Raw genomic sequence first — 27,134 nt, 5'->3', positions numbered from 1 at the left:
ATTGCATTTTGGGACTTTATGATGAGAGATTTTTATTCCAGGCTTCCAAAGAGTATGATCTCCAGGACAAACCAAGAGAGAGGCTTTACAGGTCTGAGTTCTCAAAGGATTCCTGAGGGCCACCTCAAATCTCCACTTTAACATGGGAGGTCGGACAAAATGGCTTCTGCTTGGCTAACTCGGTGGGACTGAGTCAGGCAGATACTCACGACTCAGAACAAACAAGAAACCACAGACTGATGTCAATCCAGTGAAAAAAAATTGCAAATTTGAACCTAACCATCAATCGCAGAAGTAACAGTTTAATCCTAACCACCTGACACGACAAATACGATTCCAAGAACAAGTTGTCTACAAGAAATTATGATAGATTAGATTAGATTCCCTACAGTTTGAAACAGGCCCTTTGGCCCAACCAGTCCACACTGACCCTCCAAAGAGTAACCCACCCAGAACCATTTTCCCTCTGACTAATGCACCTAACACCATGGGCAATTTAGCATGGCCAATACACCTGACCTGCACATCTTTGGACTCTGGGAGGAAACCGGAGCACCCAGAGGAAACCCACGCAGACACGGGGAGAATGTGCAAACTTCACACAGACGGTCACCCAAGGCTGGAATCGAACCTGGGACCCTGGTATTGTGAGGCAGCTGTGCTAACCACTGAGCCACCGTGACGCCCTAGGCTAAGTCAAAAATGCATGAGGACCTTGCGGGATCTGATTGGTTGTTACTATGTGATCATGCTCAATGTCTGACTCTAAACAATGTACATAAGTTCTATACAAACTCTGTAAAAGTTGGCGGATTCTTTTGGCACTCTGGGAATACTCATCGGTGGCCCAGTGATTAGCGCTGCTGCCTCACAGCACCAGGGTCCCAGGTTCGATTCCAGCCTCAGGGGGCTGGCTGTGTGGAGTATGCACATTCTCCCCATGTCTGCGTGGGTTTCCTCCCACAATCCAAAGATGTGCAGGTTTGGTGAATTGCCCATGCTAAACTGCCCATAATGTTAGGTGCATTAGTTAGAGGGAGATGGGTCTGGCTGGGCTACTCTTCAGAGGATCGGTGTGGACTGGTTGGGCCGAAGAGCCTGTTTCCACATTGTTGGGAATTAATCTAATCCTTCTGGGCTGATCAGAGTCTACCGACCCAGCAATATCAAAGAATAAACTATTGCTTGTATGATTGACAAAGTGTGTTTATTGACCAATCCCAGAAATCTGAAGATCCGGACGGCAGTCCAGATCAGAACAACCAGATAGGAAATCGTTAATGTCCCCAGGATGTGGGGAGCAAAATAAGACAACAAGGCGTTAACACCAACACCAGGGAGAAACTGAACATACAGATGTGACAAACATTCATGGCAAGCCAGAATCACAGATGTACAGCACAGAAACAGTCCCTTCAGTCCATGCTGACCAGATATCCTAAATCAATCTAGTCCCATTTGCCAGCACTTGGCCCATGTCCCTCTAAATGCTTCCCAATATATACCCATTCATATACCTTTTAGAGGTTGTAATTGTACCAGCAGCCACCACTTCCTCTGGCAGCTCATTCTTTACACACACCACCCTCTGTATTTAGGAGTTGCCCCTTCGGTTTCTTTTAAATCTCACCCTAAACCTATGAGCAATCCCAGATCAAAGATCTTGTCTATTTACCCTTGCCATGCCCCATATTATTTTATACAAAGTTGTAGGGTCACCCCTGTGGGATATAGGTAAAGCAGTGTTACTTCTGCAACCATAATTGCTTCTGCAAGGTAAATGAACTAACGCCAGGGTATAATTGTTTCAGCCAAGAGTGGAGTTAACAAGAATGAAAGCTATGTGAAGGAAATATATAATTGCTTTTGTATTAGCTAAAATGTGCATACATGAAATGTGCCTGCCAACAATGGTAGATGTTACAGACAAACAGATAAGGTGCTGTGAGGGGAGGGGGTGTAGGTTAAGCTAGATATGCTCGTACAAAGTTATAATCATCTGTTTCCTGCTTCTGCAAAAACAAAAAAAACACACAATCAAGGAGGTCAGAAGGCTCAGTGTCGGCGAAAAATGGGAGGAAATGTTGCTTTCGGAAACAAGGAAGCAGCTGGCAGTGAAAGAGGATATACGCTAACACTTTGTTCACGCACAAGGCTGGATAAGGCAAGAAATCGACAAGAGTAATGGGCGCCACCGGGAAAGAATGGAGGGACAAACCGATCTTTTGCGGGTCAGCTTGGAGTATCAGGGCGGGGGGGGGGGGGGGGGGGGGGAGGAATGTGGATGAGGGAAAGAAGCTGAATGTGCGGAGCCAAAGTGGAGGAAGAACAGAGGATGCAAAACTTGCTTGAAGCTGCAATGAGGAATATTGCATGTGCTGTACTTGTACCTGTTGCAGTTATTGGTGGGAATCGGGTGCATTTTAAAAATAAAAACAGAAAAGATATCCAGCCCTCCCACTTCCCAATCTCTATCCTTCAGTCCCTCCCCACCTGGCTAACTAAGACACATACCTGAGTTTGCGGAGTCTGCTCCCTCTCTGCATTCACTCTCGTTGCTACAAGTGACCAATTTACCCTCCACCCATCTCTGTCTCCCTCCCAGGATGAAGAGTCGTCAGGAGGGCGGGAGATTCACTTTGAAACTGACAGGGCAACTTCCGCGTTGTGATGTCACAAAGAAACTAGGGGCGGGGCGAGGAAAAGTGACAGCTGAAGGGGCGGGGCATTGCCAACAGCGGGCCGCCGCACCGCGCATGCGCTACGCCTGCAGCAGACGAGGACGAGAAAACACTTTCCAAAAAACCCCTCCCTTCAGAGAATCCCCACAGTGTGGAAGCAGGCCACTCGGCCTCACCGAACCTCCCAAGGGTCACCCACCCACACCCATTCCCTTACATTTAACCCTGAATCATGCATCTTACCTGCACATTATGCCTAATTTAGCATGGCCAATCCACCCTAACCTGCACATCCCTGGGCACTACAGGTAATTTAGCATGGCCAATCCACCCTAACCTGCACATCCCTGGGCACAATGGGTAGTTTAGCACAGCCAATCCACCCGAACCTGCACATCCCTGGACACTATGGGTAATTTAGGCATGGCCAATCCACCCTAACCTGCACATCCCTGGGCGCTTATGGGTAGTTTAGCACAGCCAATTCACCCTAACCTCCACATCCCTAGGCACTATGGATAATATAGCATGGCCAATTCACTCTCACGTGCACATCCCTAGGCACTATGGGTATTTCAGCATGGCCAATCCACTTTAGATTAGAGTGGTACTGGAAAAGCACAGCAGTTCAGGCAGCATACGAGGAGCAGGAAAATTGACGTTTCGCACAAAAGTCCTTCATCAGGAATAGAGGCAGAGTGCCTGCAGGGTGGAGAAATAAATGAGAGGGGCGCGGGGTTGGGGTTGGGGTTGGGGTTGAGAGAGATAAATTTCAGGTTGTCAGGTGTACGTTGATTTTAAAGAATGTAAAGGGTCTTTTAAGAAATAGTTTTAAGCAAGGAAATTACTTGTAGCTGACCACAAAAAAAAGGGCAGCAGGGGCATTTCGCAATAAGCTCATAGTTTGTAGGTCCGCTGTTTGGACTATCAAGGTATTAAAGGATGATCTCAGAAGTCAGACGGTTCGATAAGATGAGAGGAACTGGACAAAATAACAGGAAGGCTGTAACGAACAAGGACAGCCAAATAAGGCAGATTTAAAGAAAAACAAGCGAGGTAATTAATAAGTATGATAGGCTTAGGCTTGGGTGCAGGGAATTACCAAATGAAGGAATAACGGGCGCAAGGAATCACCAAATAAAGGGATAGAATGAAATAGACACTCATAATAGGTTTATTGCTTAGTGTTGGGGTGTCGAGAGAGCCCTCAGAAAAGTATAAAACACTCTGTATTTTACTGTCGGGTATGTCTCTCTTCATACAGCCACCCATCTTGCAAGATGTTTGAATAAATGTGCTGCTTCAGAACTCTTTGACTCGGACTGAAAATTATTGATTAAGTGGGGTTCGTTTCTCACAGCACTATGGGTAATTTAGCATGGCCAATCCACCCTAACATGCACATCCCTGGGCACTAATGGGTAATTCAACATGGCCAATCCACTTTTGATTACAGTGGTACTGGAAAAGCACAGCAGTTCAGGCAGCATCCGAGGAGCAGGAAAATCGATGTTTCAGGAAAACGTCCTTCATCAGGAATAGAGCCTGCAGGGTGGAGAGATAAATGAGAGGAGGGTGGGGGTGGGGAGAAAGTAGCGTAGAGTACAATAGGTGAATGGGAGTGGGGATGGAGGGGATAGGTCAGGGAGGAGGGTGGGGGAAGGTAGCAAAGAGTACAATGGATGAATAGGGGTGGGGATGAAGGTGATAGGTCAGACAGGAGGATGGAGTGGCCTGTTCGGATCCGAACTCTGCTGGTTTAAAGGTGGTCCGGAATCTGTGTAGGATGAGTTGGTTACGGAGACAAGCACTGAGGAAGCAAATGTGGCTGTGGTAGCAAGTCTGTTTCAGGACATGGTTGAAGAGCTTCAGGGCAGAGGAAATGACCTGGAAGTTGCAGTGGGAGAGGGATTCCTTGAGATTCTTGTAGAGAGAGGAGGAAAACTTCTTCAAGGCAGGCATCCTTGCAAGAGGATTCGCTGTAGGGTTAAAATCAACTCGGTAAAAACAAGGACTGCAGATACTAGAAACCAGATTCTAGAATCACACAACTCCAGGTTGTAGTCCAACAGGCTTCTTTGGAAGCAGTAACTTTTGGAGTGCTGCCTCTTCATCAGGTGGTTGTGGAGGATAAGATCCTAAGACACAATTTAGATCAAAACATTCCAGTGTCCTGCCACTGAAATGGTATATTGAACAAACCTGGATTGTTAAGTCTTCCACCTTTTCAAATAGGTTGCAGATATCATTCCAATGTAAACCCCAGAACTTCTTGTTGTCACCTTCTCGAGATAACAAGGTTTTATAGCAAAAGCTCACATCTCAGCTCAGACAATGCATTAAAGGTGTGAGGTCAGAGTCTGCCTGTATCCCAATCTTGAGTCAGACTGATTCTGTTTCCAAAGTCGAATTTACAAACTATTACATGTATTGACTGCCTGCAGATTTTTCCTTAAAAAAAATGCACATAGAATGTATCTGCAAATATACATTCTCTCTCCCACCCCCATACACACACACACGCACAAATTTGTTGGGTGAATTCGTACTTGCAGAATTATGTCTTACTTTGCTCAAAAACTGCATGACTCCATGTAAGATTCTGTAAATCAGTTTAACCATTGTGGCACAGACAGTCTCACACAGGGGAGCTCACACCTTCAATACATTATCTGGACTGACACGACACCAATTGGTAAAGTTCACTTGAGGATTTAACTATTTTAAAAGGTTTTGTGATTTACATTTGAAAGAACTGAAACTATCATGGTCATTCGAACAGATGAGAGACTTAACAAACAATCCACGTCTTTTTCAATATATAGTTTCAGTTACATCACACTATAAACTGTTGCTATAAATTCTGTGTCTTACAATTTTATATTCCACAATCCCCTGATGAAGGAGCTGCACTCTGAAAGCTACTGCTTCCAATTCAACTTGTTGGACAGAATTTCTCAAGTAGGGCACCATACGAATCCTGGGAGACTTGTATTTCTTGTTTACTTTGTAATGAACCAACATTAAGCATGATCCCCTACTTATTTCTAATTTTGTTTCATTTTTCTTGTTTTATTCCCTGCGATGATGTGGGAGAATTGTTAGATTTGGTCAGCCATTTTGTCACATATTCAAGCCTGGAAACCATTTTGAATCTCAGCTTAGTGTCTGCTTGGTAAAGCTTGTGTTTCCCAGGCTCAGCGGAGATGGTTGGCCTTGCAGCTGTACTGCTTCCTGATAAACAAATTCTTTCCTGACATGAGCCTTTATTTCCATCCCCCACAGTTGGCGAGTCAGGCAGGAGATACCCGGGTCCTGCCAGGTCACCGGCCGATATCCTTTGAGAGATGAAATATAGAGGGTGGTTGCTGCTTTTGTTGTGTCCAAAATAAAGGGGAAAGCTGGCCAGGGACAAAAATGCTGTTAGAAATGATGATACAATTCTCCCTACTCAGTCACAAGATACTAGTGAGAGAACGCAACAGGGTCCTCGTGTCCTGATGTTATGTTGCTGAGAGCACTTGTGCTTTACAAAGTTAGTAATAATGAATTTGCTTACCCCAGGGTTACGAGAGGTGAAACCCTATTTGATAAGCCCAGGACCCACACTGAGGTCCGTGGCATGCTTCAAGGTGCCCCCGATCTGTTTGAGTGCCCAATGTTAGTTTTAATTGGCGAGTAGAAATCTGAAGTATAATTGCTCGTTTCAGGATGTCCAGACATGAATGAATTTGGCATATAGGACACATTGGGCAACTATTAACTGAGACATGTAGAAAGCTGAAGAGTGTTACAGAGAGAGAGACGCGCAGACAGGCAGAGAGAGAGAGGCGCGCAGGCAGAGGGGGGCATAGGCGGGCAGAGAGAGAGGGACGCAGCTAGGCAGAGAGAGAGGGGCGCAGGCAGAGAGAGAGAGAGAAAGAGAAAGAGAGAGAGAGGCACGCAGGCAGAGGGGGGCATAGGCGGGCAGAGAGAGAGAGGGGCGCAGACAGGCAGAGAGAGAGAGGCGCAGGCAGGCAGAGAGAGAGAGAGAGAGGGACGCGCAGGCAGGCAGAGAGAGAGAGAGAGAGAGAGGGGCGCAGGCAGGCAGAGAGAGAGAGAGAGAGAGGCGCAGGCAGGCAGAGAGAGAGAGAGAGGCGCAGGCAGGCAGAGAGAGAGAGAGAGGCGCAGGCAGGCAGAGAGAGAGAGAGAGGCGCAGGCAGGCAGAGAGAGAGAGAGAGGCGCAGGCAGGCAGAGAGAGAGAGAGAGGCGCAGGCAGGCAGAGAGAGAGAGAGAGGCGCAGGCAGGCAGAGAGAGAGAGAGAGGCGCAGGCAGGCAGAGAGAGAGAGAGAGGCGCAGGCAGGCAGAGAGAGAGAGAGAGGCGCAGGCAGGCAGAGAGAGAGAGAGAGGCGCAGGCAGGCAGAGAGAGAGAGAGAGGCGCAGGCAGGCAGAGAGAGAGAGAGAGGCGCAGGCAGGCAGAGAGAGAGAGAGAGGCGCAGGCAGGCAGAGAGAGAGAGAGAGGCGCAGGCAGGCAGAGAGAGAGAGAGAGGCGCAGGCAGGCAGAGAGAGAGAGAGAGGCGCAGGCAGGCAGAGAGAGAGAGAGAGGCGCAGGCAGGCAGAGAGAGAGAGAGAGGCGCAGGCAGGCAGAGAGAGAGAGAGAGGCGCAGGCAGGCAGAGAGAGAGAGAGAGGCGCAGGCAGGCAGAGAGAGAGAGAGAGGCGCAGGCAGGCAGAGAGAGAGAGAGAGGCGCAGGCAGGCAGAGAGAGAGAGAGAGGCGCAGGCAGGCAGAGAGAGAGAGAGAGGCGCAGGCAGGCAGAGAGAGAGAGAGAGGCGCAGGCAGGCAGAGAGAGAGAGAGAGGCGCAGGCAGGCAGAGAGAGAGAGAGAGGCGCAGGCAGGCAGAGAGAGAGAGAGAGGCGCAGGCAGGCAGAGAGAGAGAGAGAGGCGCAGGCAGGCAGAGAGAGAGAGAGAGGCGCAGGCAGGCAGAGAGAGAGAGAGAGGCGCAGGCAGGCAGAGAGAGAGAGAGAGGCGCAGGCAGGCAGAGAGAGAGAGAGAGAGAGGCGCAGGCAGGCAGAGAGAGAGAGAGAGAGGCGCAGGCAGGCAGAGAGAGAGAGAGAGAGAGAGGGGCGCAGGCAGGCAGAGAGAGAGAGAGAGAGAGAGAGGCGCAGGCAGGCAGAGAGAGAGAGAGAGAGAGAGGCGCAGGCAGGCAGAGAGAGAGAGAGAGAGAGAGAGGCGCAGGCAGGCAGAGAGAGAGAGAGAGAGAGAGGCGCAGGCAGGCAGAGAGAGAGAGAGAGAGAGAGGCGCAGGCAGGCAGAGAGAGAGAGAGAGAGAGAGGCGCAGGCAGGCAGAGAGAGAGAGAGAGAGGCGCAGGCAGGCAGAGAGAGAGAGAGAGGCGCAGGCAGGCAGGCAGAGAGAGAGAGAGAGGCGCAGGCAGGCAGAGAGAGAGAGAGAGGCGCAGGCAGGCAGAGAGAGAGAGAGAGGCGCAGGCAGGCAGAGAGAGAGAGAGAGGCGCAGGCAGGCAGAGAGAGAGAGAGAGGCGCAGGCAGGCAGAGAGAGAGAGAGAGGCGCAGGCAGGCAGAGAGAGAGAGAGAGGCGCAGGCAGGCAGAGAGAGAGAGAGAGGCGCAGGCAGGCAGAGAGAGAGAGAGAGGCGCAGGCAGGCAGAGAGAGAGAGAGAGGCGCAGGCAGGCAGAGAGAGAGAGAGAGGCGCAGGCAGGCAGAGAGAGAGAGAGGCGCAGGCAGGCAGACAGAGAGAGAGGCGCAGGCAGGCAGACAGAGAGAGAGGCGCAGGCAGGCAGAGACAGAGAGAGAGGCGCAGGCAGAGACAGAGAGAGAGGCGCAGGCAGAGACAGAGAGAGAGGCGCAGGCAGAGACAGAGAGAGAGAGAGAGGCGCAGGCAGGCAGAGAGAGAGAGAGAGGCGCAGGCAGGCAGAGAGAGAGAGAGAGGCGCAGGCAGGCAGAGAGAGAGAGAGAGGCGCAGGCAGGCAGAGAGAGAGAGAGAGGCGCAGGCAGGCAGAGAGAGAGAGAGAGGCGCAGGCAGGCAGAGAGAGAGAGAGAGGCGCAGGCAGGCAGAGAGAGAGAGAGAGGCGCAGGCAGGCAGAGAGAGAGAGAGAGGCGCAGGCAGGCAGAGAGAGAGAGAGAGGCGCAGGCAGGCAGAGAGAGAGAGAGAGGCGCAGGCAGGCAGAGAGAGAGAGAGAGGCGCAGGCAGGCAGAGAGAGAGAGAGAGGCGCAGGCAGGCAGAGAGAGAGAGAGAGGCGCAGGCAGGCAGAGAGAGAGAGAGAGGCGCAGGCAGGCAGAGAGAGAGAGAGAGGCGCAGGCAGGCAGAGAGAGAGAGAGAGGCGCAGGCAGGCAGAGAGAGAGAGAGAGGCGCAGGCAGGCAGAGAGAGAGAGAGAGGCGCAGGCAGGCAGAGAGAGAGAGAGAGGCGCAGGCAGGCAGAGAGAGAGAGAGAGGCGCAGGCAGGCAGAGAGAGAGAGAGAGGCGCAGGCAGGCAGAGAGAGAGAGAGAGGCGCAGGCAGGCAGAGAGAGAGAGAGAGGCGCAGGCAGGCAGAGAGAGAGAGAGAGGCGCAGGCAGGCAGAGAGAGAGAGAGAGGCGCAGGCAGGCAGAGAGAGAGAGAGAGGCGCAGGCAGGCAGAGAGAGAGAGAGAGGCGCAGGCAGGCAGAGAGAGAGAGAGAGGCGCAGGCAGGCAGAGAGAGAGAGAGAGGCGCAGGCAGGCAGAGAGAGAGAGAGAGGCGCAGGCAGGCAGAGAGAGAGAGAGAGGCGCAGGCAGGCAGAGAGAGAGAGAGAGGCGCAGGCAGGCAGAGAGAGAGAGAGAGGCGCAGGCAGGCAGAGAGAGAGAGAGGCGCAGGCAGGCAGAGAGAGAGAGAGGCGCAGGCAGGCAGACAGAGAGAGAGGCGCAGGCAGGCAGAGACAGAGAGAGAGGCGCAGGCAGAGACAGAGAGAGAGGCGCAGGCAGAGACAGAGAGAGAGGCGCAGGCAGAGACAGAGAGAGAGGCGCAGGCAGGCAGAGAGAGAGAGAGAGGCGCAGGCAGGCAGAGAGAGAGAGAGAGGCGCAGGCAGGCAGAGAGAGAGAGAGAGGCGCAGGCAGGCAGAGAGAGAGAGAGAGGCGCAGGCAGGCAGAGAGAGAGAGAGGCGCAGGCAGGCAGAGAGAGAGAGAGGCGCAGGCAGGCAGACAGAGAGAGAGGCGCAGGCAGGCAGAGACAGAGAGAGAGGCGCAGGCAGAGACAGAGAGAGAGGCGCAGGCAGAGACAGAGAGAGAGGCGCAGGCAGAGACAGAGAGAGAGGCGCAGGCAGGCAGAGAGAGAGAGAGACGCAGGCAGGCAGAGAGTGAGAGAGACGCAGGCAGGCAGAGAGAGAGAGAGAGGCGCAGGCAGGCAGAGAGAGAGAGAGAGGCGCAGGCAGGCAGAGAGAGAGAGAGGCGCAGGCAGGCAGAGAGAGAGAGAGGCGCAGCCAGGCAGAGAGAGAGAAGCGCAGGCAGGCAGAGAGAGAGAGAGAGGCGCAGGCAGGCAGAGAGAGAGAGAGAGAGGCGCAGGCAGGCAGAGAGAGAGAGAGAGAGAGGCGCAGGCAGGCAGAGAGAGAGAGAGAGAGAGGCGCAGGCAGGCAGAGAGAGAGAGAGAGAGGCGCAGGCAGGCAGAGAGAGAGAGAGAGAGGCGCAGGCAGGCAGAGAGAGAGAGAGGCGCAGCCAGGCAGAGAGAGAGAGAGGCGCAGGCAGGCAGAGAGAGAGAGAGGCGCAGGCAGGCAGAGAGAGAGAGAGGCGCAGGCAGGCAGAGAGAGAGAGAGAGGCGCAGGCAGGCAGTGAGAGAGAGAGGCGCAGGCAGGCAGAGAGAGAGAGAGGCGCAGGCAGGCAGAGAGAGAGAGAGGCGCAGGCAGGCAGAGAGAGAGAGAGGCGCAGGCAGGCAGAGAGAGAGAGGCGCAGGCAGGCAGAGAGAGAGAGAGGCGCAGGCAGGCAGAGAGAGAGAGAGGCGCAGGCAGGCAGAGAGAGAGAGAGGCGCAGGCAGGCAGAGAGAGAGAGAGGCGCAGGCAGGCAGAGACAGAGAGAGGCGCGCAGGCAGGCAGAGACAGAGAGAGGCGCGCAGGCAGGCAGAGACAGAGAGAGGCGCGCAGGCAGGCAGAGACAGAGAGAGGCGCAGGCAGGCAGAGAGAGAGAGAGAGAGGCGCAGGCCGCAGAGAGAGAGAGAGAGAGAGGCGCAGGCAGGCAGAGAGAGAGAGAGGCGCAGGCAGGCAGAGAGAGAGAGAGGCGCAGGCAGGCAGAGAGAGAGAGAGGCGCAGGCAGGCAGAGAGAGAGAGAGAGAGAGGCGCAGGCAGGCAGAGAGAGAGAGAGGCGCAGGCAGGCAGAGAGAGAGAGAGAGGCGCAGGCAGGCAGAGAGAGAGAGAGAGGCGCAGGCAGGCAGAGAGAGAGAGAGAGGCGCAGGCAGGCAGAGAGAGAGAGAGAGGCGCAGGCAGGCAGAGAGAGAGAGAGAGGCGCAGGCAGGCAGAGAGAGAGAGAGGCGCAGGCAGGCAGAGAGAGAGAGAGAGGCACAGGCAGGCAGAGAGAGAGAGAGAGGCGCAGGCAGGCAGAGAGAGAGAGAGGCGCAGGCAGGCAGAGAGAGAGAGAGAGGCGCAGGCAGGCAGAGAGAGAGAGAGAGAGGCGCAGGCAGGCAGAGAGAGAGAGAGAGAGGCGCAGGCAGGCAGAGACAGAGAGAGGCGCGCAGGCAGGCAGAGACAGAGAGAGGCGCGCAGGCAGGCAGAGACAGAGAGAGGTGCAGGCAGGCAGAGACAGAGAGAGGTGCAGGCAGGCAGAGACAGAGAGAGGCGCAGGCAGGTAGAGAGAGAGGCGCAGGCAGGCAGAGAGAAGAGGCGCAGGCAGGCAGAGAGAGAGAGAGGCCAGGCAGGCAGAGAGAGGCGCAGGCATGGAAATAGACACAGAAAAAAAAAGAGACAGAGAGCCGCAGGCAGGCAGAGAGAGTGTGTTTGTTAACCACCTCCTTGCCTGGTCAGCCTTTTTCCCTGTCTACAACTTGCTTTCATAGAATCACCTCACGTACATTGTTATGAATATTGTCTAATAAGAGTAGATGTATTTAGTAGATTAATCAAACCATCCCAATGACTGAAACAGCTGACACTCTAATATTGGACAAGTGGTAAATATTTGCATCAGTTAACCAAAACTCTTCAGAATTTACATTTATGGGTACGCCAAGCCTCAGCATTAGGACTGGGGCATATTGGAGCTGAGATGGAAAGGCCCGTTCCGAGTCCTGCTGGTTACCGGTCAGGTATCAAGGTCAAGGGGAGGCCGCATGGACACACACAACACAATGCAAACGAGCGCCACCTCCTGGAGGAACACCAGAAGACCCCCGTCAGAGACACATCTTCAGCCTTCATCCGTGAATGGCTCAGCCTGATCATTCTGCCTTTCACTGCACTATTCCTTATCTTTCTTTCACTAACTATGTTTGATTGGGCCTGATAACCTCTAGTAAACAGGAATTACAGTTTAATACTTTTTTTTAATGCTTTTTTTTAGGTCAACCACTCTAGCTGCTAGGTATGTGCCCATATCCCTATCCATCCTGAACTCGTACCAAGCGAGCCCTTATGGAGTTTGAGCAACTTGCTGCTTTCTTTTCCCCTGCCTTTGGAACTCCTCGACTGGAAATCAAAGTCACCCCGCAGACAATCCTGTGCTCGTCTCTGATGTGGCCCTCCTCTCCAGCGATCTCCCAATTGCTGAGATTTCCCATTCCTGATGATGATTCCCAATCCCTGGAGCCTTCTGCCCCTGTCCTTACTGAACCCGAGGACTATCAGTCCGATCTCCAAGCACCAACCCCTGACAATCCCACTGGCTCTGGGTATAATCCCCCTTTTTGCTGACACCCACAATCTCTTCTTTTTAATAAAAAGGAGGGATTGTGGGAGAATTTGATCAAAATTGACAAAACTGCATGGAAGCCATTTTGTCACAAAGCAATGTTTGCAGTAAAATGTAGCCTGTTAACATAATGCTATCTGAGCCCTGGCTAAGGAATTCTGGTTTGATAGCCTGACCTTGCAGCTGCAGGCTGTCTCTGCTCTTCAGGCCATTAGACTGTGCTGCTTCAATGATGGATTGGTTCTCTCTGTCCCTTATCGGTAATTCGAGCCTCGCTGAACCTGCAGCATAAGATAACATTCAGTTTTGTAGACATTAAGAAATGTAGGTCTTGACAATGTATGTGAACCTTACGACTGCCCCTCAGTTGCATAATTAATGGAGAGTGGGGCTTGTGTTTTACCATAAAACTTGTAACATTCTGTATTTTATTGGAATACGTCGGACTTTGTTTTAAACTAAGAGGTATTCCCCAATGGCAATGAATAAAGCTAGTTAATTGCTCAAGGTCTCCTCTCCTGACTACTTTGCTTTAAACGATTTGACACACGAGTTACTTTGCCCCAATACTAATAGTTACATTGAAGGGAGAGAGAATTCCTCAAGTAGGACCCTATCAGAATCCTGGGTGAGCCCTATTTCTGGTAGATTGTGGTGTGGCTTTCGATTGACTGAATGTTGTCTTGTTCTGGAAGCTGTAAAAGAGGCGTGAAAGCTTCTGCAGAAGTCCAGCAAAGCTGAGCACAGACCGACATCTTACTCTGTGGGAACAGGGAGATCAGAGGACAGAGAAATCAGGCCCTGAAACCCGAGCTGACACCAGACTACCGTGTGATCAGTGCTTTGATGAGCAGTGCCAACCCTCTGCCTTTACCTCGCTTCCTATCTGACTACACCTCAATATTCAGGATCCAATCCTTGCCATCCTGAAGCCATGTCTCTGTGAGGAGTCTAAGACCATAATTATTCACTTCAATGTGTGCAGTTAATTCATTCACTTTTGTTACAATGCAGCACACATTCAGACTCACCATGTATCGTTTCAGTTTTTGTGACATTAGTATCCAGGTTCGATTGCTGATACATTTACTCTCCTTGTCCCTTTCTATTGTTCTCCGATGTTCATTTTCCACATCACTACATTGCTCACTGGCCTCGATTTGGATTGGCCATACGAAATTGGCCACAGTGTCCAGGGATGTGCAGGTTTGGTGGGTTAGCCATGGGAAATGCAGGGTTACAGTTTCATAGTAATAGAAGCAGGAGTAGGCCATTTGACCAATCCAGCCTGCTCTGCCATTCATTAAGATCAGGGCTGATCTATCCATTGTCCCAGCTACCCTTAATTCCCAGACTCAACAGAGACAGTCTGCCTTGCAGCTGTACTGCTACCTGATAAACAAATTCTTTCCTTGCATGGGAATATCTTTCTCTTTGCAAGGACCTATTGTACACATCAGCTACTAACCAACACTGTCCAGACACTACGTCGCTGGGTAAAGTGTCTCAGTTTGCTCAATTTCCTGCAATTAACAGTTTGCTAATTGTTAAATGATTGTAACCTATAGAATCACACAACTCGGTTTCTCGTCGGAGTGACTTGAGACTATTAGGTTGACTTGGCTCTCCCCGTGAGTTCCAAATAAACAGTCAATAACTCACGGTTTGTGTGTCATGATTACTTATCCAATACTTATTGGACTACTACGAGCAAGTCACCCACAGCATAATCCACTTCCATCCCCAACATGGATTAAGAGGCCATCCTTTTTTGCCAGACAAGTAAATGTGTCATGCTCAGGAAACAAAGCCTGTCAAAGATTAACAGGCACAGATCTAGACCAACCTTTTCCAGAGTCTGTCCCTTCACCTCAATTGACTTTCTTTTTCCCTCAGCTCCTACAAACCAACAGCTGAACCCAAGGATGAGAAAAGAAATGGGAAAGAGGGCGAGAAAAGAGAGTGTGGTACTCCCAGATGTTAAACAGAGAAAGGAAGTTGCAGTCTGGACTGAAGCTCAATCTTCATTCAGAGAGAGAGGAGCAACAGCAACTTCAGAAGCTCATGGTCGAACTTCCGCATTCAGACAATGGCTGGGGTTCTGATTGGCAGGAGGACCAGGCCCGTTCCGGACAGATTCAACTGGCCAAAGCCAAAAGGAGGAAAAAAGGGGAGAGCCACAATTTTGTTTCACTTCCCCACCCCTGACTCTACATAACCGCGCATGTTCCTCGCTATTCTCCTTACCCTCACCCCTCATGATTTTTTAAATCTCAGTAAGGTCATCCCTCAACCTCCTCCATTCCAGTGAAAAAATCCCAGCCTCTCCCTATAACTCAAACCCTCCATTCCTGGCAACGTCAAAGTAAATCTTTACCGAACCGTCTCTAATAATATTCTTCCTATTACAGGGTGACCAGAACTGTACTCAGTACTCTAAACAAAATGGCCTCACCAACATCCTGTACAACCTCAACATAGAACAAAGAAAATTTACAACCCAGGAACAGGCCCTTCAGCCCTTCAAGCCTAAGCCGATCCAAATCCCCTGTCTAAACCTATTGCACAATTCCTGAATCTGTATCCCTCTGCTCTCCCCCTACTCATGCATCTGTACAGATGCACGTTTTTTAAAAAAAATATATTTTTATTGAAAATTTAACATGTTTTACCAGTTTACAAGTAAAAAAAGCACAAGTACGAACACTAATATACAATTAAATCTTAAATAAATAGCCAAAACTTGTGAAACAAAAAGAGATATAAAAAAGAAAAAGACAAAACTCAACTAACTACGAATCTAACCTATAACTAACCAGAGTGTATGATCAAATATCTTACATTAGTCAAAAGAAACAAGGATAACATGGTAATGAAGTAGTGAAATACATGCTCGTAATGAGTTAACATAAGTTGTAATAAAACCCATATTCATGCGGGATTCCTCTCCCAAGGGACCAGCCAGAACTGTTACCTCAACTAAATGAAAGCCCTTGAAAGAATGGCCGAAATATCTGTATCTATGTAATTCAAAAAGGGCTGCCACATTTTATACAATAATTCAGTTTTTTGGTGCACCATATTTGTAAGGAAGTCAAGAGGAATACATTCCATGATTAATCTGTGCCAATTTGGAAGGCCAAGAGGGCCCTCAGCCACCCAGTTTACCAAGATATTTTTCCTTTCATAGAAGGAGAGAATGGAAAATAATTTCCTCCCGTGCACATCCACAGAAGATAAGCTTGAGAAGCCCAGAAGAGGAGATACTGGATCTACTGTAATTTCCATTCCCAAGATTTCTGTCAGGGCGTTTACTACTTCGGTCCAGTATTTGAGGATCTTATGGCATGTCCATAAGCGGTGTGTAAGAATGCCGACCTCTATTTTACATTTGGGACGCATTGCAGATGCTCCTAAATTTTGCCAATCATTCCGGGGCCATATGGGCCCTATGAAGTATCATTAACTGAATGGCCTGGGTTCTGTTACAAACGGAGATTTTTTTTTGGCATTTTCCCAGATGTCATTCCACATTTCTGTAGAAATTTCCAGCCCCAAATCCTGATCCCATGTTCTAAGCAGACGGTCCATGTCTTCCGACACATCATCACGTAATAAATGATAAAGAGTGCTGACCGAGGGTACACCCATTGGCCACAACAATCTACGTTGTCTATCTGATTTATAAAGAACATCTAATAACGCAGTCATCTTCTGTATGTAGTCTCGAATGTAGAAGTATCGAAAGAGGTCTCCGTTAGGTAATCCAAATTTCTGATGCAGCTGTTCAAAAGACATCAGGACCCCCTTCTCAAACAGATCCCCTAAACAGGAGATACTGCTGGATCTCCAGGATTTGAATGTGGCATCTATAAGCCCCGATTGAAAACCCCATGCCCCCACTATAGGAGTATAGGGGGATGTTTTTTGTGAATTACCCTCGTTTTGCTGCATTATATTCCAAGCTTTAATTGTGTTGAGTATTGTAGGGTTTCTACAGTGGCTCGTAATGATTTTCATCTGATCTAAAAATAAGAGGTTAATAAGAGGGCACTGTACTTGAGAAGCCTCGATGTCCATCCAGATTGGGTCATGTCTGACCCGCAATCAATCAGCTATGTAGCTTAACTGAGACTTCCTAAAGTCTGAAAAATCCAGCCCTCCCCCCTTGCCTGTGGAAGTTGTAGCTTCCTTAACTTAATGAGGGGCCGTCTAGGATTCCAGATGAAAGAACCCAGCCAACCATACAATTTGCGGAGTGCCGTCCTCGGCAGCATCACCGGAAGCATTCTCATAGGGTATAAGAGACGGGGCAAGACATTCTTTTTAATTAGGGCTATTCTACCTAGCCAGGAAATTGGAAGGTCTCCCCAACGTTAAAGGTCCTGTCTTACCCTTTCCAATAGATGCACAAAATTGGCCTTGGATAGCTGGCCAAATACTGGGGTAATAAAAATGCCCAAGTATAAGAAACCCTCCAGAAACCAACGAAAGGGGAAGTGGGATCGGTCCAATAAGTGGGACATACTAGTGAGGCATGCCTCTGATTTTGAAAAATTAATTTTGTAGCCTGAAAATGCATTAATAACTTGGATGGAGAGGGGCTCGGACATCAGAGGATTACTAAGAAAAAGGAGATCATTTACATATAGGGTAATTTTATGTTTACCTGTACCAACCCTCGGGGCCGTTATATTAGAGTCAGCCCCTATCGCTTCCGCCAGTGGTTCAATTATTAGCGTGAATAGCAACGGAGAGAGAGGACATCCCGGACAGCAGCCCCTACCCACACTGAAGCTACCTGAGCCTAATCCATTGATGATCACAACTGCTTTGGGATCATTGTACAGTGTTGAGACCCATTTGGCAAATACATTTCCAACACCAAACCTTTCTAATGTATAGAACAGGTATGACCATTCAACTCTGTCGAATGCCTTCTCCGCGTCCAATGAGACTATATTCCTGGTATTTTTTCCTGATGACAGACTTGATTCACATTCAAGACCCTTCTAATATTAGATGATCTACGGCCCTTAATAAACCTAGTCTGCTCCTCTTTTCTGGCCCTCTCTAGCCTCAATGCTAATGTTTTAGAGAGAATTTTAAAATCTACAGTTAGCAAGGATATTGGTCTGTATCATGCACAATCTTCTGGATCCTTTCCTTTTTTGAGAATAAGGGAGATATTCATCTTTTTTAGTAAAGGCAGGAGGCAGCCCTGACTTATATGAGTAGTTATACATGTCCATAAGTGGGCCAGCTAATACTCCTGTGAACTCTTTGTAAAATTCAACCTGAATGCCCTCTGGGCCAGGTGCCTTACTGCTCTGAAGTTGCCTGATTGTGTCAAGTATTTCCTGGGTTGTTGGGGGAGCATTCAGGACCGATACCTGTTCCGGGATTAAGTCCGGAAAGGCCAGGCTTTTAAAAAAGGACTGCTTCCTCCTGGCTCTATCTTCACAATCCTGCGATCAGAATAAAACTTTCTGAAGATTGTGTTGATCCCTTTATGATGTGAGTCAGAGTACCAGCACTTCCCTGATAGCTGTGATAGCTTGAGGGGCCCTTTTTTTTCCTTGCAAGAAATGCGAAGTATCTACCAGGTTTATCGTTAAATTCATATAATCTTTGTTTTGCAAATAATATTTCCCTCTTTGCCATTTGGGTGAAGTCGGTATTCAGAGCTGTCCTAAGGGTCATAACCCTTTGTAATTTGGCAATAGAAGGTCTGTCAGCGTATGCTGTTTCAGCTGCTTTTAAGCGAGCAGCAAGTAGATGCTGTTGTTCTCCCTTTAATTTTTTCTGGGTCACCGAGTATGAAATGATCAGACCTCGCGCATAAGCTTCAATAGTCTCCCACATCATTGACGGGTTACTAGCCGTACCTGAATTAATTTCCAAGAAAGCTTTAAATTCTTGAGAAAAATATTTTGCAAATTTACTGTAATCCATACGCCAATGTCAGGGGGATGCCTCATTGTTCCTAGCCTTGATTTCCATGTACACAGCAGCGTGATCAGAAATTATCATATCACCTATTTTACAGGATGATATGGAATTTAAAAAAGTCGAGGGGGCAAAAAACATGTCAATTCTAGTGTGACATTTATGTCGATTAGAGTGAAAAGAGAAATCTCTGCCGTGCGGGTGGAGGCACCTCCACACATCTATTAATCCTAATTCTTGATTCAAATCCGCCAATTGTCTAGATCTGGGGGATACACCCGCAGTACTCTTGGGTATCCTGTCTATTTCCAGCTCCATAATGCAATTCAAGTCTCCCCCTATAATTGTATGACGAGCACCAAGAACCATCAGTTTGGAGAAGGCTTCCGTTATAAATTTGAAAGGATGTGCCGGGGGACAAAACTGGTTTAAAATCCCATATTCCTCTCCATTTATAAGGGCTTTAATTAGTATTTATCGTCCAGATTCATCTTTTATCTGACTTAGGATTTCGAAAGGGAGATTCTTCCAAATAAGAATGACTACTCCCCTACATTTTGAGCTGAAGGAAGAAAAGAAGGCCTGATCAAATCCACCCTGTTGTAATTTCAAGTGTTCTTTATCCAATAAATGGGTCTCCTGTAGAAGAGCTATATCAACCCTTTCTTTTTTGAGGTTTGGTAATATTTTCTTCCTTTTGACTGGAGAATTACTCCCCTTGACATTCCAGGTGCACCATTTAAGCGAATGACACACCATAATCGTCCAGGCAAGTCCGAGACCCCCGGGAGGAGAAACCCCATCCAAAACACCGAGCTTGGACCATAGAAAATTCACAAAAAGAGAGATTCTTTATAACACTCACACTAATATAATAAAAAACGATTTCTAAATAAAAAAAATAACATGTTTAAACAGAGATTTTTCCCCACGTTTCCGGGGGAATCACTTCCTTTCCGAAAACCCATCATATCCTCTCCCGACCAGTGCCCCACCCTCGACCCAGGCACTCCATAATAAAGTGAAGAAAATTCAAGTGTATGACCAAGCTAAAGTTAACAATGAGTACCCTACCCTCCTCCCCCTCCCCACACACCCACATCAAAACCTACATATATTTGGTGATGTTAATACCACGTATAAACATAAAACTATAAAATTACAGTCTCAGCAGATAATAATTAATTAGGGTAATACAAAATAACAGGGGGAAAACAACCCAGCTTTAAAAGAAAGAAAAAAAATAAGACAAAGCAGAGACCCCTCCTCACCTAAATCTACTAGACCACCCAGTCTATATATATTTACAAAAAAGAGAGGAGAAAATCGCAGAGTGGAGAACAGATAAGCCCGCCCCTCCCTACTCCCTGGAGATAATATTAAGCAATAAAGTAATAAAAGAGAAAAAAAAAGGTGAACCAGAGAAGGGGGAGGGCAGAACAACATCATTCATCACACGAGTGAACTCTTACAATTTATCTGAGAGAGTCCAAACATTCTTTGGCCTTCTCCGGCGATCCAAAGTTATATACGGACCCTTCGTGGCTAAAACATAGCGCTGCTGGGTCGCACTGAATGTTTAAATCCCTTAAACGCCCTCCTCTTTTGGACCAGAGCTGGGGAAAGTCCTGAAATAGCATAATCTTGGATCCTTTGTAAATCATGGCTTGGGGATCTTTCCCAAGATTTCTGGAAGCTTCCAGGAGCATCGGCTTCTCCAAAAAGCACTGCAGCCAGAACAGGACCGGGTGGGGGCGCTGGTCCAAGCCTGGCCTGTGTATTGCAACCCGGTGGGCCCATTCTACCCTGACCTGGCCTGATCCAGCCTCCAGATTCAATAACTGTGGAAGCCACTGCTCCAGAAACGTCGTAAACTGGCCTTCCTCTTCCCGTTTGGGAAGGGCCAGCAAACAAATATTTTCTCGACGACCTCGATTTTTGAGGTTGTTGATGTGATCTTCTAAGGCCCGGATTCGCTGTTCGAGAGTCCAGACCCGACCCACGGCTGATTCTGCAGCAGCCTCGGAGGTCGCGACCTTTAGCTCCGCCCCTCCGACTCGATGTTCGATTCTTGCAATATCTCGCTTGTGCTTCTGCAGCGTGACCGAGAGCGACTCCCACCTGCTCCTGGACTCTATGAAGATGGCGATCTCCTCTTCAAGCTTAGAAATCACTGCAACGAGGCTCACCACCATAGTTAAGTCCCCGGGGGCAGCTGCGGATGCCTCTGCTGCAGCTGGGGTGGGGTTCCTATGTGCTGCGAGCATTCTTTCCTTTAGTCATTTTAATGAGGCACTAAATTGCTCAAGTTTGGTGCAAAATAACTAGCTGTATTCAAATAAAAGCTATTTAAATGATTTGGCAGGTGTGGTGGAGGCAGGCAGCCCACTTTGCCTGAGTCTTGGGCAGAGCACGACAGACTCAGACTTGCTGGGTCGCCACCATCTTGGATCTCCCCTGCCCAGATGCACCTTAAATGAATCTACCGTCCCTGCCTCTACTTCTGTTGGCAATGCATTCCAGACATCTATCACCCTCTGAGTAAAGTACTTTCTGTGTGCATCTCCAACATAATGTCCCAACTCCTGTACTCAGCATGTGAACAATGAATTCTGGATTAGTGGTGCTGGAAGAGCACAGCAGTTCAGCCAGCATCCGAGGAGCAGTAAAATCGACGTTTCGGGCAAAAGCTCTTCATCAGGAATAAAGGCAGAGAGCCTGAAGCATGGAGAGATAAGCTAGAGGAGGGTGGGGGTGGGGAGAAAGTAGCATAGAGTACAATAGGTGAGTGGGGGAGGGGATGAAGCCGATAGGTCGGGGGCGGGGGGGGGGGGGGGGGGTGGAGTGGATAGGTGGAAAAGAAGATAGGCAGGTAGGACAAGTCATGGAGACTGTGCTGAGCTGGAAGTTTGGAACTCGGGTGAGGTGGGGGAAGGGGAAATGAGGAAACTGTTGAAGTCCACATTGATGCCCTGGGGTAGAAGTGTTCCAAGGCAGAAGATGAGGCGTTCTTCCTCCAGGCGTCTGGTGGTGAGGGAGCGGCGGTGAAAGACGCCCAGGACCTCCATGTCCTCGGCAGAGTGGGAGGGGGAGTTGAAATGTTGGGCCACGGGGGGTGAGGGTAATTGGTACGGGTGTCCCGGAGATGTTCCCTAAAGCACTCTGCTAGGAGGCGTCCAGTCTCCCTAATGTAGAGGAGACTGCATCGGGAGCAACGGATACAATAAATGATATTAGGGGATGTGCAGGTAAAACTTTGATGGATGTGGAAGGCTCCTTTAGGGCCTTGAATGGAGGTGAGGGAGGTGGTGTGGGCACAGGTTTTGCAGTTCCTGCGGTGGCAGAAGGTGCCAGGATCGGAGGGTGGGTTGTAGGGGGCGCGTGGACCTGACCAGGTAGTCACGGAGGGAACGAACTTTGCGGAAGGCCGAAAGGGGTGGGGAGGGAAATATATCCCTGGTGGTGGGGTCTTTTTGGAGGTGGCGGAAATGTCGGCGGATGATTTGGTTTATGCAAAGGTTGGTAGGGTGGAAGGTGAGCACCAGGGGCGTTCTGTCCTTGTTACGGTTGGAGGGGTGGGGGCGGAGGTGCGGGATGTGGACGAGATGCGTTGGAGGGCATCTTTAACCATGTGGGAAGGGAAATTGCGGTTTCTAAAGAAGGAGGCCGTCTGGTGTGTTCTGTGGTGGAACTGGTCCTCCTGGGAGCAGATACGGCGGAAGCGGAGGAATTGGGAATAAGGGATGGCATTTTTGCAAGAGGTAGGTTTTACCTATGTGAACAATGAAGGCTCAGTAGAGCAAAAATGGCAGGAGTTTGTAGGTATAATTGAGGACACTGTACAGAGGTTCATTCCCAAGAAAAGAAAGATTAACCGGGGAGGGATTAGACAACCTTGGCTGACAAAGGAAGTCAGGAAATGTATTAAAGAAAAAGAGAGATCCTATAAAGTGGCTAAGAACAGTGGGAAACCAGAAGATTGGGAAGGATACAAAAGCAAACAGAGGATAACAAAGAGTGTAATAAGAAATGAGAGGATCAAATATGAATGTAGGCTAGCCAGTAATATTAGAAATAATAGTAAAAGTTTCTTTCAGTACATAAGAAACAAACGACAGGCAAAAGTAGACATTGGGCCACTTCAAACTGATGCAGGAAGCCTAGTGATGGGAGATAAGGAAATAGCAGGAGAACTTAACAAGTACTTTGCGTCAGTATTCACAGTGGAAGACATGAGTAATATCCCAAAAATTAAAGGGTGTCACGGGGCTGAGTTGAGTATGGTTGCCATTACGAAAGAGATAGTGCTAGAAAAGTTAAAAAGTCTTAAAATTGATAAATCTCCTGGCCCCGATGGGATACCCCTAGAGTTCTGAGAGAGGTGGCTGAGGAAATAGCAGAGGCATTGGTTGAGATCTTTCAAGAGTCACTGGAGTCAGGAAAGGTCCCGGATGATTGGAAGATGGCTGTTGTAATCCCCTTGTTCAAGAAAGGATCAAGGCAAAAGATGGAAAATTATAGGCCAATCAGCTTAACCTTGGTTGTTGGTAAAATTCTAGAATCCATCATTAAGGATGGGGTTTCTAAATTCTTGGAAGAGCAGAGTCTGATTAGAACAAGTCAACATGGATTTAGTAAAGGGAGGTCATGCCTGACAAACCTGTTGGAATTTTTTGAAGAGGTAACAAGTAGGTTAGACCAGGGAAACCCAGTGGATGTGGTCTATCTAGACTTTCAAAAGGCCTTTGATAAGGTGCCACACGGGAGGCTGCTGAGCAAGGTGAGGGCCCATGGTGTTCGAGGTGAGCTGCTGGGATGGATTGAGGATTGGCTGTCTAACAGAAGGCAGAGAGTTGGGATAAAAGGTTCTTTTTCAGAATGGCAACCGGTGACGAGCGGTGTCCCGCAGGGTTCGGTGCTGGGGCCAAAGCTGTTCGCATTATATATTAATGATTTGGATGAGGGAACCGGGGGCATTCTAGCGAAGTTTGCCGATGATACGAAGTTAGGTGGACAGGCAGGTAGTACTGAGGAAGTGGGGAGGCTACAGAAGGATCTAGACAGGTTGGGAGAGTGGTCCAGGAAATGGCTGATGGAATTTAACGTGAGCAAGTGCGAGGTCTTGCACTTTGGCAAAAAGAATAAAAGCATAGACTACTTTCTAAATGGTGAGAAAATTAATAAAGCCAAAGCACAAGGGATCTGGGAGTGCTAGTCGAGGATTCTCTAAAGGTAAACATGCAGGTTGAGTCCGTGATTAAGAAAGCGAATGCAATGTTGTCTCTTATCTCAAGAGGGTTGGAATACAAAAGCAGAGATGTACTACTAAGACTTTATAAAGCTCTGGTTAGGCCCCATTTGGAGTACTGTGTCCAGTTTTGGTCCCCACACCCCAGGAAGGACATACTGGCACTGGAACGTGTCCAGCAGAGATTCACACGGATGATCCCTGGAATGACAGGTCTAACATATGAGGAACGGCTGAGGATACTGGGATTGTATTCATTGGAGTTTAGAAGATTGAGGGGAGACTTAATAGAGACGTACAAAATAATACATGGCTTGGAAAAGGTGGATGCTAGGAAATTGTTTCAGTTAGACGAGGAGACAAGGACCCGTGGACACAGCCTTAGAATTAGAGGGGGTCATTTCAGAACAGAAATGCGGAGACATTTCTTCAGCCAGAGAGTGGTGGGCCTGTGGAATTCATTGCCACGGAGTGCAGTGGAAGCCGGGACGCTAAATGTCTTCAAGGCCGAGATTGATAGATTCTTGTTGTCTAGAGGAATTAAGGGCTACGGGGAGAACGCTGGTAAGTGGAGGTGAAATGCGCATCAGCCATGATTGAATGGCGGAGTGGACTCGATGGGCCGAATGGCCTTACTTCCACTCCTATGTCTTATGGTCTAAGTGTGCGGAACACCTTCTTCACCCCCGTCTACCAATGATGGAACTTTCAAGATCAATGAACCCGAACACCCCCGGGTCTCTGTTCTACAACACAACCCAGGCCCTAACATTACCTGTACAAGTCCTGCCCTCCTTTATTTTAGTAAAATGCAACCCCTCACTTATATCCATACCTCTCTCATACACACGCTCTCTCTCAGACATACACATACAGCACCCTCTCAACACACACACCCTCTCGCAGGCTCATTCTCCATCACAATCACACTTTATCAAGCATGCACACATGCAAATACACACTCACTGATGCACAGTCTTATACACAAACTCACATACAAAGGCATTTTGCCCAAAACATCGATTTTTCTGCTCCTCGGATGCTGCCTGACTTGCTGTGCTTTTCCAGCACCACTCTAATCTAGACTATTCCATAGATTCACAACCCTGTGGGAAAAGCACTTCCTCATCTGTCTGAAAGCTCCTCCCTCTAAACTTGAGGCCTAGTCTCTCACACCAGCAGAAATTACCGGACAGGGTAGGGCTTCATCCCCACAATGCAATGAAATTGGAAGATGTTTCCATTGGTAGGAGAGACTAGGACCAGAGGACACAGCTTTAAAAATAAAAGGAAGACCTTTAGGAACAGAGACAAGCGATGTCACCTTTTCTGCCGACAACGAGGAGCATGGACAATGTGTTGGGTGACACCAGCGAGCAGGTGCGCGGAACAGACACAATACGCTGTGGCGATGCTGGTGTTTTTGACAGATTTTAAGTGTTCAAATGCCAAGAGGAGAACTAAAGGGTAGAGCCACAGTTCTTTTTCCCCATGTGGCTCTTATAGCTATTGCATTTTCTCTGGCTGCTCAACTTTTTTTTAAAATGTCTTTTCATCAGTGTAGGGGTGAGGTTCACAACTAGAGGGCATAGGTTTAGGGTGAGAGCAGAAAGATATTAAAGGTACCTGAGGGGCAACTTTTCCATGCAGAGGGTGGTGCATGTATGGAATGAACTGCTGGAGGAAGTAGTGGTAGCCGGTATAATTACAGCATTTAAAACACATCTAGATGGGTATATGAATAGGAAGGGATTAGAGAGATATGAGCAAAGTGCTGGCAAATGGGACTAGATTAATTTAGGATATCTGGTTGGCATGGACAGGTTGGACCGAATGGGTCTGTTTCCGTGCTGTACATCTCTGTGACTCTAAATAATAAAGTCTACTTCTCCAAATAACAAACTATATCCATGTTAACAAGGCTTCGTGCACCACATACTTTACTAACCATTCTCAACAGATCCTGCCCCTTCAATGTCTGAGGAACATATACATGCTGGTGCATAATCTCCTTCACTAGTATTTACACACTACCCTCAGCAATTGCACAAGTAACAGCAATGGGTAAACAGCACAAGGAATAAACACACAGTGAGGGGGAAACAGCACAAGGATTAAACAAACAGTGAGGGGCAAACAGCACAAGGATTAAACACACAGTGAGGGGGAAACAGCACAAGCGCCAGTAAAAGCAGATGGAAAGTGAGTGTAAAATGTCACTATGACAGGACAGGCCCCACATTCCTTCCCCTCCGTCCCCCCCACAACCTGCCTCACCTTTCACCTCCCGGGCCCAGTACCTTCCAGGTGGCCCCATAGTTGACACAGGGGCCGCCCCACGACCAGTAGAACTCCACCACCCAGGCGGCCGACGAGTTCCCAAGCAGGCCCTTAACCCCATCCGCCTCCAGAATGCTCACCGGCTCCTGCCTGCTGTACAGCCGGCCGGTGTGGCCGTGACACAGCAGCTGCGCCAGGAAGGCGGCGGTGCCCAGTGACGGGTGTCAGCCCCGGGCCGCACGGCGCCATTTTCCTAACGGCCGCCCTCCCGCCGCTTCCCCGCTCGAGCGACTTCTCCTCCCAACCGCCTCCGCCCCCGCGTGACGTCTGCACGGGGGGGATGGGCGGGGCCGGGGGAGCCTCACCGTCACCAAGCAACAGCCACCTCGCGCTACAACTGCTCATTCACAAAAACAAACTCTCCTGTCTCGTTCTGCAGCTGCAGGGGGGACACTGCCACGTTTCCAGGAGCCCTGTCTACATTGGGAAAGCTCACGGCTCAATTTAAACAGATATTCCCACATCTAACGGAACGGCTTCATATCGAAAGTGAGCAATCTGCATTTTAAAGGGACATGGACATTTTAACGGGTATTTCTGCAAATAAAGAGATGTCGATGGACGAGATTATATTTCAAGGGGATGTGGGCACATTCAAAGGGATATCTTAATATGTAAAGTGACGCAGTTATGTCTAAATTAGTCTACATTCCGAAGAGACGTTGCCCTATTTATAAGCAGAAATATCCCTTTAAGAGACAATAAGTGTGAATTCTGTCTGTGTCCCAATGTTGAGTCAGACTGACATTTTTCTTCGAAAAGCTCTGCATTTAAATTACATTCTTGAGAAGATAATTTATAGAATCACGTGTAGAGGTTAGGGAGGATTGGCTGTGCTAAGTTACCCATAGTGACCAGGGATGTACAAGTTAGGGTGGCTTGGCCATGGAAATATGGAGGAAGGGGTTGAGTATGGGTGGGATACTGTTCAGAGGGCCAGAGTGAAATAGATGGGCTGAATGGCCTGCTTCCACATTGTCGGAATTCGATGACCCTCCCCACAAAGGAACATTTTATCTACATCTATCCTGTCAAGCCCCTTTCAGAATTCTACTGGTTTCAATAAAGGTATACAGCACAGAAA

General features: G+C 48.8%; 1 protein-coding gene across 6 annotated transcripts in view; it reads right to left on the bottom strand.

The window, feature by feature from the left end:
* Positions 1-26,217, bottom strand: part of LOC148143565 (uncharacterized) — a 32,763-nt gene extending 6,546 nt beyond the window's left edge. Inside the window, exons 1-2 of one of the 6 annotated variants that reach the window (XM_087974371.1) lie at positions 25,988-26,217; positions 12,690-12,794 (exon numbers count right to left, since the gene is read on the bottom strand). The gene's annotated coding sequence lies outside the window, so the exon portion shown is untranslated. Of the gene's footprint in view, positions 1-2,514; positions 2,708-12,689; positions 12,795-25,987 lie in introns of those variants that run through there. The other 5 variants (XM_087974373.1, XM_087974370.1, XM_087974374.1 and 2 more) reach the window with 5 other exon arrangements.
* Positions 26,218-27,134: the final 917 nt, after the last annotated feature.

The sequence above is a fragment of the Chiloscyllium plagiosum genome, unplaced genomic scaffold, assembly GCF_037043375.1.
Source record: "Chiloscyllium plagiosum isolate Xiang-an unplaced genomic scaffold, Cpla_swu_hap1 HiC_scaffold_27, whole genome shotgun sequence".
Taxonomy (NCBI): Eukaryota; Metazoa; Chordata; class Chondrichthyes; order Orectolobiformes; family Hemiscylliidae; genus Chiloscyllium; species Chiloscyllium plagiosum.
Note: the sequence above shows the minus strand (reverse complement) of the source record. Positions and strands in the feature narration are given on the sequence as shown.